Genomic DNA, 20,326 nt, shown 5'->3' with positions numbered 1-20,326 from the left:
TGGAGGGATACTAGGAGAAGGAAGAGGAGCAATCCATGCACTGGAACAGCATGTGCAAAAGCTTCAAGGCAATATAGGAAATGAAGGAGGCAAACAGGAGGATAAAGCTGGAGAAGAACAGGAAAACGAGGCTGGAGAGCAGGCCAGGTGGAGAATTTGGAATGCTGACTATATTGATTTGCTAGAGCTTTTGAAACAAACTGTCACAAATTCAGTGATTTAAAATGACATGGGGATGAGGGGTATAGCTCATTGGTATAGCATGTGCTTGGCATGCACAAGGTCCTGGGTTCAATCCCCAGTGCCTCTGTTAAGGGAAAAATAAAATAATAAAATAAAATGACAGCAATGTATTTTCTCATAGTTCTGGAGGCCAGAAGTCTGAAATCAGGGTGTTTGCAGGGCCACACTCCCTCTGAAGGCTCGAAGGGAGGATTCTTCTTGCTTCTTCCAGGCCTGGGTGCTGCCAATCTTTGCTTCCATCTTCCTGTGGATTTCTCTTTGTTTTATAAAGACACCTGTCATTGGATTACCCCAGTAATCCAGGATGATCTCATCTCAAGATCCTTAACTGTATCTGCAAAGAGCCTTCTGCTAAATAAGGTCAGGATTTGGACATATCTTTTCTGGGATCATCATGCAACCCACTACGCTGACCTTGCAAAGAAAAGAGACTTGGTGAGAATTAGTAATAAACCTCTTGCCTGACATATCAAGTGGGGTAAAAATTCACTAGACTTTCTGTAAACCATGAGCCTTTTTAGTTAAAAATATATGTACTGGTATGTTCATTTATAAATAGAATTGTTTCTAGCTGGAGGCATTATGCTCTGATTTTCACTTTCTTCTTCTTACCTTTGGTACTGTCAGATTATTTTTAAAATGCTTTCTGTAATTGGAAAAACCCTACAAAGCTCTTTACAGTTTGAAAAAAAATGTTTTATAGGAGTATCTGAAAAGAGTGGATAGGGAGCGGGTTTTTGTTGTTGTTGTTCCTGTTAATGGAAATATTTGAGGAAAGGGTCTTAAACTGTGAAAGGAGGTTCAGTTAGAAACCTGAACTTTAAAGGTAGCTGGAATTGATTTAAAATAGGTCATGGAAATGGTAAGTATGTGAGGAGATAGATATGTTAATTTGCTTGACTGTAGTAATCATTTCACTGTGTATATGTATACCAAATTATGTTGTACACCTTAAATGTATACAACTTTTATTTAAAATAATAAACAAAACAAATTATGGAACTCTAATTATTTGTATTACATGACAGCATAGGCGCTTTCTATTTCCAAATCTGATTCCAGCCAATGAAGTGTAAAGAAATGTAAGTAAACTATTTCCCAGTTGGAAGTCCGGAGGAGGGATGTTGTCAGTCAGGCAGGGGCAACTGAGGAATGTTACACAGTACTAGGCTTGGGCCAGTGTCTTGATCAGGTCCTTAAACCAGTGGGGATGAGCAGCTGATGCGGCAGTACTTTCCCTTTCCCTTGGTGCTTTGGGGTACTCTTAAAGAAGCAAGGAAAAGGCTTAGGTGAAGACTAAATACCCTGCCTGTCACCAGGCTCACAAACATATTCATATTTACCCTAAGTCCTAGAAATTAGCTAGGTGCATTTTGTAAAATTATCGCTTTAATGAATCATTGCTTTAAGGCATTATATGGTACCCTACAGGCTTGGGAGAGTTCATCTTCTCTATAAATTGCCAGAGAATTCCCAAGGAGTATACCACTGGCAAAACCCTAACAACTGTTTAATTACTATCGCCCCTGTTGTACAGCAGAGTTGAATGTATTTGTTCTTTGCTGCAACTACTACTTCCTTTCCTTTTAATAAGGTTTTTAAATTACACTCTGTCCTCGCTACAAAAAGGAAATAATCATGTGATGTAATAGAAGTGTTAGCAAAGGCAACCATGCTGCAGCATATAAATCTATCAAATCGACATGTCATACGCTGGTAAATAAATGTACACAATGTTATATGTCAGTTACATCTCCATATAAATAAATAAATAAACAAATAAAGTTACCATCTAATGCTTCTTGGTTTTTCCCTATAAAAGAGAATTCAGTTGGAAAATATTTTAGGAAAATAGTTAAGGTTATTTCTCATTTAGATAATATCATTACTTTGTCTCACTTTTCAAAAGTAAACAGATTTTAATCTTTTCCACTGAAATCACAGTTCTGTAAATAATATAGCAAGAAAAATTCAGAATCTTTTCAACTTGTTAAATTTGTCTCAGTGAACAAGTCTTTAAAAATCAGTTGTCTATAAGTTAGGTTTAAAATAGAGGCACATATGAATTTATCTCTAATGTTTCAAACTTTACTTCTAAGCCCTGTCTCTGGGGAAATTGCTGATTATTAACTTGTCATTTAGAATCTAAGCACTTCGGACTTTCGCCCTCATTGTCCACCTACCTGCCCACACTCAGCCGACTGTCTCTTCTCTCTTTGTCACTCTGGCACATCTATTCCAAACAATAAAAAAGAGAAACACAACCCTCTCAATTTCATCAGTAGATTTTGGGGAAAGGAGTTTAAAAGTAGAAAATGACTGTGTCTGGGTTATTAGGAAAGTTTAAAATTTAAGGCTACCCCTATTTCTAATGATCACAGATAATGAAGAGATACCAAGGCTGGTTTATAAGAACAATGTATTTATTTTTGTTTTTCACTTTGAATATATATTTTTAATTGAAATATAGTTGATGTACAATATTATGTTAGTTTCATGTGTACTACATAGTGATTTGACATCTACGTACATTATGAAATGATCACCACAAGTCTAGTAACCATCCATCCGCATACAAAGTTATTACAGTATTATTGACCATATTCCATGTGCTGTATATTACATCCCTGCAGTTTATTTACTTTATAACTGGAGGTTTGTACCTCTTAAACTCCTTCACCTATTTTGCCTACCCTTCTGCTATCCTCCCCTCTGGCAGCCACCCATTTGTTTTCTGTATCTATGAGTCTTTGTTTTGTGCAACACTTTATTCTATTTTGTTATTCTACAGCAAACCTATAACGCATATGGCTGTATAATATTACTAACTTTTTTTCCATTTCTTAAATGAGTGAAAATAGGCTAATTATCAGGTCTGTAAGGAAAGAGTCAAATCATGAATAACTAGTATTTTTAATCAGATTAATTAACTGATTTTGTTTTTGACTGTTAGAGTGGAGAACTAGACCTGACTGAAAATTAAATTGTACTTGGTTGGGTATGTATGAGTGTCTTGAAATTTGTATGATGAAAAATACTTTGGAGAAATAAATTCCAGGGTGGTGAATATCATCTTATGCTGTGAATTCACTCCCCAACAGATGGTGCTAGCTCTCTTCTAGTGAGAGCTGCTCTCTGGTATACCCTTTCTTCATGACCTTGAGGATAAAGAGGGATGTGGTAATTTGAATAGAACGTATGGTAAACATCCTTCTGTTGCCCCTGAACTTTGGTTATAAGACATCATTCTACACAATCCAGTTGGAAAATCTATGATCGTATTCTCATGAATTTGATTTCTCCCATGGGAGCCACAGGAAATAATTTTAAAGGTCATTTATATGATAAAAATGGATATTATTTAACTTTTTCAGAAAAGTCAACTTAGAGAAGACCTGTCACTTTAACTATATATCCCCAAAAATGAATGACACTGAGTCTTGAAAATGTTTGGTGGTGGGTATTTCTTCCTAACCCAATTTGAAAAATGTTTAGTGATGATCTGCTATATATTAAACATAGTACTAGGAACTGGGGATGAAAATAGAATTATGGTTCCTAATTCTGAAGGACCTAGCCCAACTAGGTCCAGAGTTGTCATTTTCACATATCCTACAAGATTTTTGCCATAATGATGCACTTTGTTACCATTATACATTTACTGTTTTTCCTTAAATTAGCTCGCTTTTATTTTAAAAGAAAAATCTATCATCAATATTATTTTTTAAAATTTCACAGACAGAAAGTAATCATCAGAAAATATCATTAAAAATATATAAATTCTAGCCAATTATTTTTATCTACAAATTTCCAAGCCTGAGGCCTACTCTCTCTTAAAAAAGGGAAATTAATCACACAATAGAGAGACCTTAAAGCCATACTTGCACCAAACTAAAACTTTCTCCCAAATGTAAAGCATTAAAAGGGGAATAATTTTCACATGATGCAATTCAATAGTTAACATCTCATCAGTATAATATATAAAACTATTTAAGTACCACCAATGGTAAGTGTTCTGCATTTTGGGAGACATTCTAGTTAGAGAAAAAGAGATGCATGTAAACAAATCATTATTATACAGTTTCATTACTGCTACATAAAGATATTTGAGAGTACTATGTAGGACATGATGGAAACAGACTAGTTCTCCATGGGGAAGGGAGACCACAATTTATTTTAGAGAAAATCGATATTTGAGCTATTTATTGAAGGATGAAATATAAATTCACCGAGAAATAGAAAAATCAAGGCATTTCAGTGAAAGTGAAGCAGATGAGCAAAGGCACAGTGTGGAGGAAGCAGCATGGTGTGCTATGGGGGAAGGAAGGATGAATGGTAAAGAGGTCGGGATGGAGACTAGGAACCAAGTTTTGAGAGGATCTGTACATGTACCATGCCAAGCAGCTTTGGCTTGAGTCTTTTGGCAATGGGACTCCAACAGAAGTTTTTAAACAGAGGATTAAGAAGATCTGATCTGTATTTTATAAGGATGATTATGATAGAAATTCAGAGGATGAATTGGAGTGAATAGTGAAGCAGAGACTTTACAAGCAGATCTTGTTAAAAGGCTCTTGCATGTCATATATTTTCTCTTTAAAAAATATCTCTTAAGTCACACGGAGACAGACAAATACTATATGATCTCACTTATATATGGAATCTGAAAAAAAGGACCTCATGGATACAGAGGACAGATTGGTTGTCACCAGAGGCAGAAGGTAGGGTGTGGATAAAATGAGTGATCAAAAGGTACAGATCTCCAGCTATAAGAAAATAAGTCCCAGGGATGTCATGTACAGCAATGGTGACTATATTTAACAATACTGTATTATATATTTGAAAGCTGCAAAGCGAGTAGGTCTTAAAAGTTCTCATCACAAGAAAACAAATGTTTGTTATCTGTGTGTGGTGATGCGTGTTAACTATACTTTTTGTGGTAACCATTTCACAATATATATACATACATCAAATCATCATGTTATATACCTAAAACTAGTACAATGTTTTATGTCAATTACATCTCAATTAAGAATATTTCTTAACTTTGTCCACTAAAAAGGCTTAGAAACAATGACCAGTCCAGGAGCATTTGGCACCCTGGAAGCTCTCTAAATATATTTTCTCCTCAAAGGAAGCATGACCTTGGAAGAGTGGCAAATGCTAGGTTTGGGGCAGGAAATGTACCAGATAAGCCTGGAATATCTTAGAAGGAAAGAAGCCATCAAAGGCTTCTGGGGTCCTGTCAAAAATATTCAGAAGATAGTAACTTTCCCCTAAAGAGGACAATAATAATAAATAATAATAATAATAAAGAGGACAATAATTGTCCCCTAAAAAGGGGACAGTTTGAGAATCAATAAGAATAATAACTGCAATGAATGAAAACATATCAAATATTTTTAAGTGTACAAGGTCACAATTATACTATAAAAAAACAAGCCTAACTGATCACATTTTGGTCCTAACTTTTCTGTACAAACTTATACCTCAGGGTAGGTTGTGACAACTGTGGCTGGTGACAGCTCTGGCTCTATCAGTTTTCAGGTAATACAAAGGACAGAACACATTAATGGCATCACAGGAAAGCAGTCAACACCATCCACTATGTGAGACTCTATAGGACATCTGTATTAAATATAATCAATTTGTTAAAGAAACATAAATTGCAAAAATAAAAAGGAGGGAAGCTAATGTGAACTAAGCCAGAGGATGTGGCAGCCTCTCATTTTGTGGTCAAAGACCCCTTGACACTCAGTGTGGGGCTCTTGCTGCAGAGCCAGGGGGCTGCTTCCTCCACGTGAGGATGAGTGAGAGGGAGAGAAAGGAGAAGGGGGCCGGGAGGAGGTGGAGTGAATGGAGAGCAGAGGGGTGGGCTGATGTCCAGTCATGTGTGCTTGTACAACAGCATTCAACTCAGAATGAAAGAAGGGATTGACCAACATGGATGAACCCCAAACACATGAGGTTGAGCAAAAGAAGCCAGAGACAAAAGAATACATTCTGCGTGATTCCATTTATATGAAGTTCAAGAAGAGTCCAAATTAATATATGTCAGTAAAAACCAAAGTGATGATTGCCTTTAGGGAGCAGAGATTACTGGAAGGCGGGATGAGGGAACTTTCTAGGGGTGATGAAATTGTTTTACATCTAGATTGGAGTGTTGGTTACACAGGTGTAAATATTTGTCAAAACTCACCAAAGAATACACATTTAAGATATATGTGTTTCATAGTATGTATATTTTACCTTAATAAAAAATGTTTCACAATTTTTTAAAATTAATAAGATAAGAAGGGTCACTGGACAGTAATTTTTAAAAACTTTTTAAAATTGACCTATCCATCCTCTGGACCAGCTCCACTAGTGGCTTGCTTAAGTTGCCAATATGGGATGTTTGCAGGCGTAACTAGAGGAATCTCAGAATTTTTTTTGTGGGCCAGTAGAGGCGTGGCTTCTTGGCAGAACTCTGTGGTGGACTTCAGTGCCACAGGAGGGCTTCAAGCCATTGCAGAACTTGGCTTCAGACGTCCTTGGGAAGCCACAAGCGGTGGTGGTAGAGCCTCGGCTATATGACGGGAATCCAAGTCCCGCTGCCTACAGCTTCTAGCCAGAGTCTGTGGTGTGCGCACCTGTCATTGGCCTTCTGGTGGGTCTCATATTTGTTCAGACTTGCCTGCTTGGCTGGAAGCTGACTTTATGTGACCTGGAAAATGCTGCTTTCACCAACACTGACTGAAAATTTCACAAACACTGGTGGCATTTATTCAAGAGAAATGTCAGCTCCTTGACGAGGCTGGCATTGTTCAAAGAGGAGATACAGGGACTGAGTCATCTTTGAAGGATACTAACCTAGAGAAAGAGTCATCAAGAATTCAGAATCTAGTGGGGGAAGGTATAGCTCTGTGGTTAGAGCATATGCTTAGCATGCATGAGGTCCTGGGTTGAATCCCCAGTACCTCCATTAAAATAACTAAATAAGTAAACCTAACTACCACCCTCCCTAAAAAAAAAAAGGTAAGAATTCAGAGTCTGGAGGGAGGGTATAGCTCAGTGGTAGAATGCATGCTTAGCATACACAAAGTCCTGGGTTCAATCCCCAGTACCTCCATTAAAATAAATAAATGAATAAACCTAATTACCTCCCCCCAAAAAAATTTAAAAAAAATTCAGTCTGTTGCAGATACTAATTATTATATATAAAATAGATAAACAACAAGTTTCTACTGTATAGCACAGGGAACTATATTCAACATCTTGTAGTAGCCTATAATGAAAAAGAATATAAAAAGGAATATATATATATATATATGTACAGGTTAAAAAAAAAAGAATTCAGAGTCAGGCAGACAGCTGTGGAATGCTGAAGTGTACCAACTTCATCCTGAAGGAGGAAATAATTTCCCCAATAAAAGAACTAGATAAAGAGAGATCTAGACACTCAAGAAAAAAGGAGATGATGGCTGAAGTTACAGGGATGATGTGGTCACTGAACCAGGAGTCACCGCATCCCAAAAAACTTTTCCAAACAATAACTCCCCAGTTGTCCCTCCAGATGGTGAGCCTTGGTCTGAAAGCAGAGCTGCTCTTTTCCCCCCTGTAGCTCAGGCCTCCTGTGCTGTCAGGCCCCACTCACCCACCTAACCAGAAATGGCCCCAGACCCAAGGAAACAGGTCCTATAGAGACCTCCTTTTCCTTCTCATCCTCTTCTGGGATGCACTTATGGAGCCCCCTTCTTGGGCTGGAGTTTCTCCTCCACCTTCAAATCCTCAAAACAGAAATGAGTTCCTTTGAAGTTAATACAAACTTCAAATGGACCAACTCTTAGAACCAACATCAAGAAACCAGAGACTTTTAAATTCCTGTTTCTTCAAAATGAATTTTGATCTCATTCTTCCACATTTTAAAAACTGATGCTACTTTTAGAAAGTGTCTAAAATTCAGAATCAGGCAGATCCATCTCCTCTGACCCTAAACAGGGCCCTAAAGTAAACTACTTGGGGAAATTGGATCCCAAAGATTACAGGCGGGGAATTTCTGAAGAGTGTCCATATTCTATTGAAGATCAAAGAAACCCAACTAAAAGAATCGTGGACAGACTGACATCGCAACTTTGGACTGAGCAAAAGTCCTTTTTTGAAAGAGCTATCTTGAAGATTATGACTCAAACATTAGAGGAACTAAGGTGATGGGCAGTGGAAGGAATCAGAACATCCGAAATTCCTTAAAAATTTATGGACTTAAATAATTTTGCCTTTTGCCTATGTTACACATAATAAAAAACCTTTATACTTAAATTTTTTTAATTTTTAAATTAAAATAAAAATAAAAACGGATGCTACTTGAAGGACCATACTTGTGCTCAAATGATCAATCAACAAATCTTTAATTCTTAGAAGAGTGTTTTGTAAAATTATTTTTATATAAATTTTATAATTAAGTTATTTCTATTTTATTTTTCTCTACAGATAGTATAAATTCTGTGTTTTACTTAATTATATGTGCAGTTTATCAATAGTGTACAATTCCAAGTGGATTCTATAGTTCTTCAGAGGGTCCCAAGCAGGATTAAGCCCTCGCTGGGCATGGTGATAACCATTCGATAACACACATTTTATTGGCTTTCTCTCCTTGCCTGTGTCACTCTCCTGTTTAGGGGGAATTATCTTCCAAATGAGTCACCAACCCTGCTTTCAGGAGAAACTAAGCTAAGACTCTGGGATGTACAGCCAGCCACATCATATATAAGTGGGTCTTCCAGGCTGACTTTCCCTTGCCTTCCACTACAAGGGTTGTGGACACTGCCATCAATAAATAAAGCTTAGTCGCATCCTTCTTCACTGCAGTTCCTGTTGTCAGAGAGACAGCATGTAATGGGGACAATGCCTCTGGTCCATGAGTTCTCCAGACCCCTCCTGTGCTGTCCCTTTCCCATGTTCCTGAACGTATTGGTCACGTTAATTCAATGCGATTGACTGGGATGCTCCTTCCTTATTCCACTGTTTCTCTGACATCACCCAGGAAATGATTGGAACCTTTTGTTTTAGCTGTCCGTCAATTGTGGTGCCGTCTCAACCAGTGTCTGGTAGCAGGTCAAAAATTCATTTTCAGTACAGAAGTAGCAGCAGCTGCATTGGTTAATTTTAGGGGTTGAGAGCCTGAAGCAGTTTTGCACTTAAGCCAATCCTGATATATGTCAGAGACCATCACACTAGAACCAGGAGTCCCCCCCTCCCCATTAGTCTTGGGATGTACAATAAACAAGACAGAGCACAGTGCAGCACAGGGTCTGAGCATGAACACAGTCTTTTTCATTATCACCTTCCGCCTCTCGGGGCAACACATGCTTCCTTGAACTCAGAGCTTCAGAACTAGCACTAGTGTCGGTCGCAGGCATCTCTGGGACTCAAGCTCACACGTCCTTAGATTGGCAATAGGGCGATCTTGCAGAGACGTTCTTCAGAAGTCTAGTGATTCTTGAGATCTTGTGGTAGCTCACAGCAAAAGAAAATGTGACAATGAATATATACATGTTCATGTATAATTGAAAAATTGTGCTCTACACTGGAATTTGACACAACATTGTAAAATGACTATTACTCAATAAAAAATGTTAAAAATTTTTTTTAAAAATCTAGTGATTCTTGGCTTTCTGTTCTTATTCAAGAGAGAAGCACCAAAAATGTCTTGGAAGCTTGGCCAGGGTGTTAACTGGTGGCTTCACTGTACAGTTTACTATAGACCTGTACTCAGGCTTTACCTGGTAGACCCTCAGGTATTAGCATCTGCAGATTTTTCTCTTGAGCTGGCTTTTTATTTGTTTTGTCGTAATTGTTGTTGTCCTATTTTTCGGGAGAGAGTGTAAGCCTGGCTGCTACTATTCTAAGAGTTGAGTAGGGGCAGGGGAGTAAGGTTCTCACAACTCGGTATGTAGAATTTAACGGAACCTCCCTGCTTTACCTTTTGTCTTCCTTCCCTGACATATCCCAGAGGCTAGAGCTCTGTTTCAGTTTTTCCGGTGAGAACAGATGTCTTTTTCTACTGGGGCGGGAAAGGTTCAGGCACCTGGCTGTGCAATGTTAGGGCTGGCATCTAGAGATCTAGCTGCTCCTTACACAGACTTTCAAAAAATCTCGTTTTTCGTCCACACCACACTCAAAGTGACAGTTGCCTCCAATTCCAAAGCCATTTTTTGTTGTTTTTTGGCTTTTCCAACATAGATGCTTAAATTTCAGCTTTCCCTGCTTTAAGTCTCCACTTGTCTGCCTGCTTGCCATGTTCCAAGCTGTTTTCTAGCAGCAGATCACCTATCTGAAAAGACTACACATCTCAGCCTCCTTTTGCATCTAGCTGGAGCAACACAACCAAGTTCTGGCCCAAAGGGAAATGCTATGAGAAACTCCTGGAATGGCCCCTTAAAGGGATTTGATTCAGCAATGGGGCACATCCTCTTAGCCTTCTCTTCTTCCTTCTTCCTACTGCCTGGAATGTGGACGTGATCCCTGGAGTGCCAGCAGTTACCTTGAACTCACAAAGGAAGCCACATAGTGAGGATGACAGAGCAGAAATACAGGAGCCTTGGTCCCTGTGGCTGTGGGGTTGCCCCAGACTAATACCAGACTTCTTTTATAGTAACACAGTAATTCTGATGAGTTCTATCATGCACAACCTCCTTCAAAAGAGGGGGAAAGACTACAGCACATTTATAATTGTGTACATTGCATTACTGAGTATGTTGCTGACAGGGCTGACAGGATAGAACTCTTTTTTTGACTAGGGAGATAAAAATAGGCTACTCTTCTTAACAATTTGACATATCTAGTGACTGGACAAATTTCCAATAGACTGACTTTTTTACTTGCTTTCATTTTTTTCTTCTTTTATTTTTTTTAGTTAAGTATAGTTGATTTACAATCATACATATACCTATACACAAATACATATACATTATTTTCCATTATAGGTTATTACAAGCTATTGAATATAGTTCCCTGTGCTAAACAGTAGGTTCTTGTTGTTCGTTTATTCTGCATACAGTCATCTATATCTGTTAATTCCAAACTCCTAATTTATCCCCCTCCCCTCTTCCCCCTTAGTAACCATAAGTTTGTTTTCTATGTCTGTGAGTCTGTTTCTGTTTTATAAATAAATTCACTTGTGTCATTTTTTAGATTCCATATATAAGTAACATCATATGGTATTTTTCTTTTTCTGTCTGGCTTACTTCACCTAGTATGATAATCTCCAGGTCCATCCACGTTGCTGCAAATGGCATTATTTTATTCTTTTTTATGATTGAGTAGTATTCCATTGTATAAATATACCACATCTTCTTTATCCAATCACCTATCATTGGACATTTAGGTTGCTTCCATGTCTTGGCTATTATAATTAGTGCTGCTGTGAATATTGGGGCACATGTATCTTCTCAAATTGGTACCTCCTTTCATCTTAAACTTTGTTTCTTCTCCACTCCCACATACTTATGGTGCCATCCACTGTAGGATAAGGTCACACTGCAGTATAACCTCTGGCCCTGCATCTTTTCATGACAGGATCCCATGTGACTTGGCACAGCAGGCAGTAGAAATATTCCGGGAAGCCATTTCTATACCTGGACGGTTAGCAATACTTCCTTCTACACAGAAATACTGCATCACACACGATCATATTCTACGAAACCCAAACCAGTGTATGCAACTTCCCATTAACTAGATGCCAAAATGCTTGGTGATGACATGACTAAGGGGAAGCTTATCAGAGGGAATGTCAGAATGAAAAGAAATAGTGGTCTTAACTGACTGTGATTGAAATTATCTTTGGCAAATTTGACCCAAACATATGACCATATGAAATCACTTCTAGGCTCTTAATGGGCTTGGAAGGGGTTTGTGCAAGTGAGGGGTCCTGAGGCTTAAGCCCCATTAGCTTCACAATATATTTGCTCCCAGGTGGGACAGGTGGGATAACATTTACCCAGGAACACTTTAGTTTATTTAGGCTTTTGTAATCATGGCACGAGGGAAAACAACAGCCACCAAGCCCCAAATGTTCTTGAGTTGAATGAGACTCGGGAACATCCTTTTATTCACAAACCCAACACTTCCCTGTGATTTCAATCATTGGCTTCTGCCTAATTTCTCCTGTTTCACTTCTGTTTCTCCTTCTTTTTTGTGGTTGCAGGAACTCCAAACTCTGAGGTCTCATTCTCTTTATTGGCCCGATTTCCAAGCACCTTGCTGACAAAGACACATTCTTACCAAGTGAGTCATGTTCACCTAAATCTGCTCATTTAGTACAGTTTATTTCTAACTTATTAATCAAGTATTTTTCAAACATGTACATCCACATGATGCTTTAATGCTTTGTATAACTTCTAATCAGATACATCATGCAGATTTTCTTTTAAAATATGGAATGCTTCACGAATTTGCACATCATCCTTGCGCAGGGGCCAAGCTAATCTCCATATCCTTCCAATTTTAGTGTTTGTGCTGCTGAAGTGAGCACCACACATACTTTCATACTCAGAAAACACCCATGTTTTATACACTTATTAATTGTATACATTTCCTCAGAATATATTTCTCTTTTGGTCAATTCTACACTTCATCATAAGTTAAAAAAAGAGGCAGTGTAGCAAAGGGATGGTGGACAATTTCTCTGATATGAAATTATAAGGCTAAAAGTAGAATCCAGCACTACAGTGCTTTCACCTTACAGATCAATCGATATTCTTCATACGATGTTTCTTTCGGATTGTTCATCAGCTTTTAAGGTTTTTCAACTTCCACAGAGCCTTGCTGTCCTGTCAAAATCATGGGTTGTTAAGCTGATTCTGTGTAATTCCCTGTAATTTCCTTACATACATGGGTCTCAATTCTACTGAAGCTTTACTAGTAATTGTTTCAGGTACCGAGTCAACCAAAGTTAAGCAACAAATATTTTCTGGATTTCTATATGGATTTAAAAACAATAAAGCTCTGGAAATATTAGTACTCAAACGCCAAAAAGGGACATAAGAAGCACTTTATAGAAAGAATTTGGAAATTTGAAACTAGAATCTAGGTTAAAGTTTGTGGAATTTGTTTAATTCACAGCGTTTGGTATTTGTTTTATTTTTTGTCTGTTTTGTCCTTTTAATGTTTTTTTCATTTTGCATTAGGTATTTGAAGATCAACTTATCTTGGATTAGCAGTGATGATAGATTATCCTACTGTGCAATGGTAGAAACTCTGGTTTAATATGATTGTGCATAAAACTTATTTAGCCATTTATTGAAAGCAGACAAATAGGCTGGTTATAAATTGGCAGTCTTGGCCTCTTCACTTATTTAATTTATACTAGTTTGTTTTCCTGTTTTAATTTTTAAAAATTTCCTACTTTTGTGGGGGAAGGTGGTAATTTTTTTTAATTATTTACTTATTTTTAGAGGAGGTACTGGGGATTGAACCCAGGACTTCATGCATGCTAAGCACACACTCCACCATTGAGCTATATGCTTCCCCCACCTAGTTTGTTTTCTTAAACTTCACCTTTATTGTGTATTCCCTGGGCTAAAAATATGTATTTTTGTGTCTGTATTTTACAGTATTTATTGCAGACTTAATTTTTAAAATAAAAATATTTAGACAAGACTATAGCAATGTAAAAATGTCACAGCTAGAAAATGTTTCCTTACTCCCTTTTTTCTTCTGTTTTTCATACGCGTTGCATTGTTAGTTTATTTCCATAGTTTCTCTATTATTCACAAATTATCTGGTATAGGATTTGTCTCTTTTTTTCTATTTTTTCTTTTTTCTTGTTTTATTTATTTATTTATTTATTTATTTATTTTAATTTTTTGCCCCTAAGGGTCTGTGTCTTTTAATGATGAGCATAAACCTTGGCTATTTCAGTGTAATAACTTTGACTTTAGGCCTTTTATTCCCACTTTAGCTAAAATTTTGGTTCACCTCCACTCAATAGTATACACTGTTCCACAATTAACTTTGTTCTGTGCTAAACTCTGGTATTGAATGTTATGGTCCAATCCGGGCTTGGAAGCTTTCAAAGCAACATGATAGATCCGTATTACATGTCCTCCTGATTGCAGATCTCTGCATGGTCAAGTGTTCCTGGAGAAAGAAGCTGACCTCTTGGCAACAACAACACTTGGGTAAAATTATAAGCTAATTTTAGACGAGAAAAAAAAAAATGAGAGCAACAATTGCTGCCATTTGGTATGAATCAGACAACGAATAAAGTATTTGTTTTTCTGAAATGATAACAGAAGTGACATTTCAGATTTCCTAAAACTGGCGAGCTATCATATCTGCCCGAAAAAAATTAAAATGTTGAATTAACTATATCTTTTCTCATAATTCAGCTTGAATGAATTTTTCTTCTAGGCCATATTAATAACATTTTATAACAATTTATAACAAAGGAATCTAGTTTTAGTGAAGTCAAGAAGCTTATAATAGTAACAATAATTAAATTTTTGTTAGTTGACATAAATTTTTTTTTAATTCTTATTTTTTATTGAAGTGCAGTCAATTTACGATGTTACTTTCAGGTATATGGCAAAGCGATTCAGTTATACATATGCATACACATTTTTTTTTCAGATTCTTTCCCATTTCAGCTCATTACAAGAAGCTGAATATAGTTCCCTGTGCTGTACAGTAGGTCCTTGTTGTTTATCTGTTTTATATGTAGTAATGTGTATCCATTAATCCCAAACTCCTAATCTATCCCCCACCCCTTCAACCCCTCCCACCCCACCCCTGGTTAACCACAGCTTGGTTTCTATGCCCATGAGTATATTTCTAGTTTATAAATAAAACTTGTATTTTTTTTTTAGGTTCCACATATAACCAATATCATATGATATTTGTCTTTGTGTGATTTACTTCACTTAATATGATAATCTCTAGGTCCATCGATTTTGCTGCAAATAGCATTATTTCATTCTTTTTTATGGCTGAGTAATATCCCATTATATATATATACACACACACCACATCTTTATCCAGCCTTCTGTCAATGGACACTCAGGTTGTTTCCAGTCTTAGCTATTGTAAATAGTGTTGCTGTGAACAATGAGGTGCATGTGTCTTTTCAAATTATAATTTTTTCTGGACATAAAAATTTATTAGAGCAAATAGGACTGTAAAATATAGCTTTTGAGGAACCCTCTAATTTGATTCATACTTATCACTATGAAAAAACATGAAATTTCAAGGAATGATGTCTTAAAAGGAAATGAACATTTTCAATTCTAATATTATCATAAGTGCACATTAAGAATTTCCAGCTTCTCAAGGAAAATATTTGGGAAGTCTTTATGAATAATTTATCTAATTCTGTGTATGTGTTTATCATAGATGTTTCCTTTTAGAAATACTTATTATTATAGCCTATAATGAGTATTTACTTGAAACAAATTGTCTGCTTTACTGATATGTAGTTATTTTGGACTGCTGGTGTTGGGTAGATGTTATGGACTGTATTCCCCCAAATTCATAGGTTGAAGACCTGACACCCCATGTGACTATCTTTGGAGAGAAAGCCTTTAGGGCAGTAAAGGCTAAATGAGGTCAGAAGGATGGACTCCTAATCCAATGGGATTGGTGTCCTTATTAGAAGAGGAAAAGACACCAGATACCTCTCTTTCTCTTTCTCTGCCCCACGCCCCGCTCCCTCCCCAGCACAGAGGAAAAGTCCTTTGAGGACACAGTGAGAAAATGGCTGTCTGCAGCCAGGAAGAGAGAGCTCACCAAATACCAATCCTGACAGCAACTTGATCTTGGGCTTCTAGCCTCCAGAACAGTGAGTAAATAAATTTCTGTTGTTCACACTACCTAGTCTCTGGTATTTTGCTACAGCAGCCCAGGCAGACTAATACAGTAGATAAAGGCACAGCAGAGGCATAAAAGGACTGCACATTATATGAAATTCTGCATCTGCAGATGGCATGGCCTGGTACACAGCGTTGGAGATGCCAACGCCAGATTCACCTTGGAGAGCATTGAAATGTCACTTTTGAACAAAGGAGATATTTCCAGTTAAAACATTACTACCTAAGTCATTTGATGGTGGTGATGCATCTACTTCAGTCAGCAGGTCACTGAGTTACAGATGCTGTGTTTTAACAGTATTTCAAGAACTGCAGAAAAGACTGGAGATTTGTGATTTCTAATACTGTTGCTATTTCTCATGATTGCAGAAATTCTATTATTTTCTTTCAAAGCACTTTGGATGCCTGGATTTTTGTCAGTGAAGAGATGCAGGGGAAGGGCTTGATATACCTAATAACTAACATTTTTGAGTGCTTATACAATTATATACCAGGAACTGTTCCAAGTGTTTACATAAACTAACTTCATTTAATTCATGTAACAATTTAGCTGTGAGATTTTTATACAGGGACCATTATTTCCATTTTATAGATGAGGAAACATTTATGATGGATTACATTTAAATGTGAGAAATAAGAAAAATGACATTTTAAAAGAAAATAAAGAGCAAAAAGGGAAAGGGAATGGGAGGAAACCATCAGAATAATTAGATTGTAATAGGTCCTTTTATTCTCCCCATCCATTAGCAACTAAATCAAAGAGAAAAGATTGTCTTACTACTAAATTGTGCTTTAAAAAAGAAAATATTTTATTGAAGCAAGGAAGCAGCATGATTAAGGAATGGGATTCCAGAGGAGTACCTTTATCCTAGAATGGGTCTTACACATAACTGAGTCCAATGTCCTCACTTTGCAGGTGAGTACCTGAATGGCCTGAGGGGGCCCAGGTAGTGTCAGGGCCGGGACGAGGTCCCTGCCTCTGTCACTACATAAACACAGGCCACCCAATTTAGAGGCATGTTTTCAAAAATGCAACCTCACCTATAGTTTGTTACCATAACTACTAATATTTAAATGTTCTCAGCCATTACTTAAGCTAAACTGGGAACCATCCCTAGAGTTGATTCAAATCCTCTAAACCTTTTAACTTAGAAATCACCATGCTCTGGAAGAAATTTTTACAACACTTGGAAGGCTTTGAGGTTCTTACAGGCATTTCTTTTTTTTTAATAAGGCACTTTATTGAGGTATGATTGACATACAAAAAGCCGTACATTTTTAGTGTGTACAACTTGGTAACTTTGGATTTAAGTATATACCTGTGAAACCATCACCACAGTCTATGCCATAAACATATCTATCACTTCTCAAAGTTTCCTCCTGCCTTCTTTATTTTATTTGTGTGTGTGTGTGTGTGTGTGTGTGTGATAAGAACACTTAATATAAGATCTACCCTCTAAGCAAATTTTTAATATTGTCAACACAGGTACCAGGCTGTAGAGTAGATCTCTAGGACTTTTTCATCTTGCATAACTGAAACGTTGTACCCTTTGATCACTTCTCTCTAGCCACTGAATCTTCTACCTTTGCTCCAGTTTCAATTTAACCAATTGCCTGAGGTTTATTTTGTGCCATATTAACAAATAGCAAATATTTTAAAATGTTAACTAGTAAAAAGACTTAACTTGGCTTTTGTATCTTTTTCTGGTTAGCCAGAAGTTTCCACCAGTGTTTCATTTTTCCCTATTTTGGTCTCATGCCTGGTAGCAAAACAGAAGAGGAAGGCACTTTATGCAGAAGACCTTGGGGAACATTGCAATTGTATTTTCTTAATCAGTTTTATTGTAAATGTCTAGTTTGCTTCCTGTTTCATCTTCCATCATGTCTCTAATTGCTAGGTATTTATTTATTAATTTTTAGACCACACATTTCTAATTGTATTAATGGCTCTTCATTACATCTTTCATAAAATATCTTGAGAATTTTAAGCACTCTGTGACCATCCATGCCATCTATTCCTGCTAGCAACCACCAAAATGACCGAGAAGTTTTGAGGTGAATGCTTTAGTAAAGGTAATTATTAACTACAGTATGATCAAGGTCAAGGTGTACACATTGTTCGAGAGAGGAATTGCTTGAAGAACCCTCAAGCACTGCATTGGCTCCAAGCTCTCAATGCTGTATCAACAAGGGTAGGGGAGCCATAAAATTTCTCTCCGTTTTCCTGGACTCTCACTTTAGTAGAGAAACGATCTCATCCAGCACAAGCCAGGTTGTGTGTTCTCAGTGCTGTAGTATCAGGCCCTAGGAAATTGGGCCGAGAAGCCTCTCCTCTATGACAGTACCTCACTGTCCTCATCTCCAGGAACAGTTATGGTCAGCAGAGCAGTTAATCTCACCGCCAAGGGGGAGGGAAGTCAAAGGGAGCCTCAAGTAACTTAGTACCAGGACATTCCAGGCTTTAAAATAGCAGCCTTTACCTCATGGGTCATTTGAAGAAATCTATACAGAACTTGAAAACAAGTTGTCATAGAACCTGACCCAAGAGAAGCAAGGTTCCCACCAGATGTTTTTGCTCGTTCCTTTTGTTTTTGTGCTCCAGAGTTTCTTCCTCAGCTTAAGATTTTTCCTGCCTACTCATTCACTCCCTGGATGGTTTAATTCTCCTCTAGGTGCAACCATTATGCATAGTAGGTACATGGACATGCACTTTCCTGACTCTCCCTCTTTCCTAAGCCCACTGATCGTCTCCTGGCTGGCGGCATCCACTGCCTCTCAGGCATATCCATCACCTGGCCCTTCACGCTCCCGTTGCCCCTGTTTTGTTGAATGACTTTACCCTCCAGCTGTTCACACTAAAAACTTCAGTCATCTTTCCTTCTTTTCTCCATCATGTCCCCCTCCTCCAAACACATTCAGTCAGGCATCAGGTCTGATCACTTCTGTCTATGGAAGGTTCCTGGATTCCTGGGACTTTGCGAGAAGCTTTTAGCTTCTCTCAGATCAAAGTCTCTCTGTTGCCAACTTATCTTCCACCTAGTCATCAATTATTCTTCCAGAACAAAAATCTGGTTTTACTTCTCCCCTATTTAACAGCATCGGGTAGTTACTCATTGTCTGGATAAAGTTTTATTTCCTTAACAATGAGTACACGATTCCTCTGTGTCCCTTCAGCCCCAATCAAAATTTCAACCCTCTGTTGACCTACTTTCTTGGATCACTACTTTCGGCCAAATGACAGCCAGCTTTTCCAACATCTTAGCCCAGAATTAATTTCTTTTCTTTTCAGAAGTGATTTCTTAATGTGCTATCTAGTTTTTCATTCAATTTCTTTTTCTGGGTTCTCAAAATATTTTTTCTTCTCACTGAGGTCATGCTTTGCAAGCCTAAGTTGAAGATTTTACTTTATTATCTTATTTTATCCTAATTAAAAGAAAATAAACCACATCAAAGTCTGTTGTCTTGCCAAAAGGAGTTCTGAATTTGAAGTCCAGAAAAATATCCAGCATAGTCTTGTACAGTTTGGCTCGTGTTTCAGTCATGAATAACACTGCTTTTCCAAGGGAAAGGAAACATTCAGTCTACTCTTCTCACCACAGCACTTATTTGTCACGACTTTCTTGTTCTGAAAGTTATGGAGTCAGGTGTCATGGAGGCTTGTTTTCTGAGCAGTGAGAGAAGATGTATCTTTGTACTTTAAAACCAGTTCTTCAATGAGAACTCTCTCTACCCACCTCTCCTCCAAAGCAAAGATCAGAATTAACAGCTTAATACTAAATTCTGGGTACTGTATTATTTTTTCCAGATATAGCCTCAGCTATATCTGGAAGCATCCTATACCTCATACCTGATTTTTTTAATGTTTCTAGTAAAAATAACTACAGCCTCCTTAGCAGCAGCTCATAGAGGTAGACAGTGGTATGAATGTTATGGATATAAATGAAAATAATAGTAAGAATTACTGAACTGCCCAGATTCAAGAAGGCCCTACGTCCAACTCCATCAGTTTCCAGAAGCCACTCTTCCTGCCCCTCAACTCCCACAGGTAAGGGACTGGGAAGTCTGGGGAGAAGCATGAACACTGATACACACAGTGTGTGCAGGTAGTTAGCACAGGTGAGTGGCTAACTGTGCCCATAACGCAACTAGCTTATTAGATGCAAGCGGAATAATCAGCCAGCAAACACTTGCTGATAAGGAAGGGTTGTGTCACCACCATACCATGCTAGTTAGGTGGTAGAACA

At 37.6% G+C, this 20,326-nt stretch overlaps 1 non-coding gene across 1 annotated transcript; it reads right to left on the bottom strand.

Annotated features, from left to right (window-relative positions):
* Positions 1–12,647: 12,647 nt before the first annotated feature.
* LOC123615066 (U6 spliceosomal RNA) lies at positions 12,648–12,751 on the bottom strand. Its single transcript, XR_006722587.1, has one exon. It is a non-coding gene; the product is annotated as a U6 spliceosomal RNA (small nuclear RNA).
* Positions 12,752–20,326: the final 7,575 nt, after the last annotated feature.

Source organism: Camelus bactrianus, chromosome 8 (genome assembly GCF_048773025.1).
Source record: "Camelus bactrianus isolate YW-2024 breed Bactrian camel chromosome 8, ASM4877302v1, whole genome shotgun sequence".
Classification (NCBI taxonomy): Eukaryota; Metazoa; Chordata; class Mammalia; order Artiodactyla; family Camelidae; genus Camelus; species Camelus bactrianus.
The sequence above is the reverse complement of the archived record's forward strand: the minus strand, read 5'-3'. Positions and strand labels throughout refer to the sequence as shown.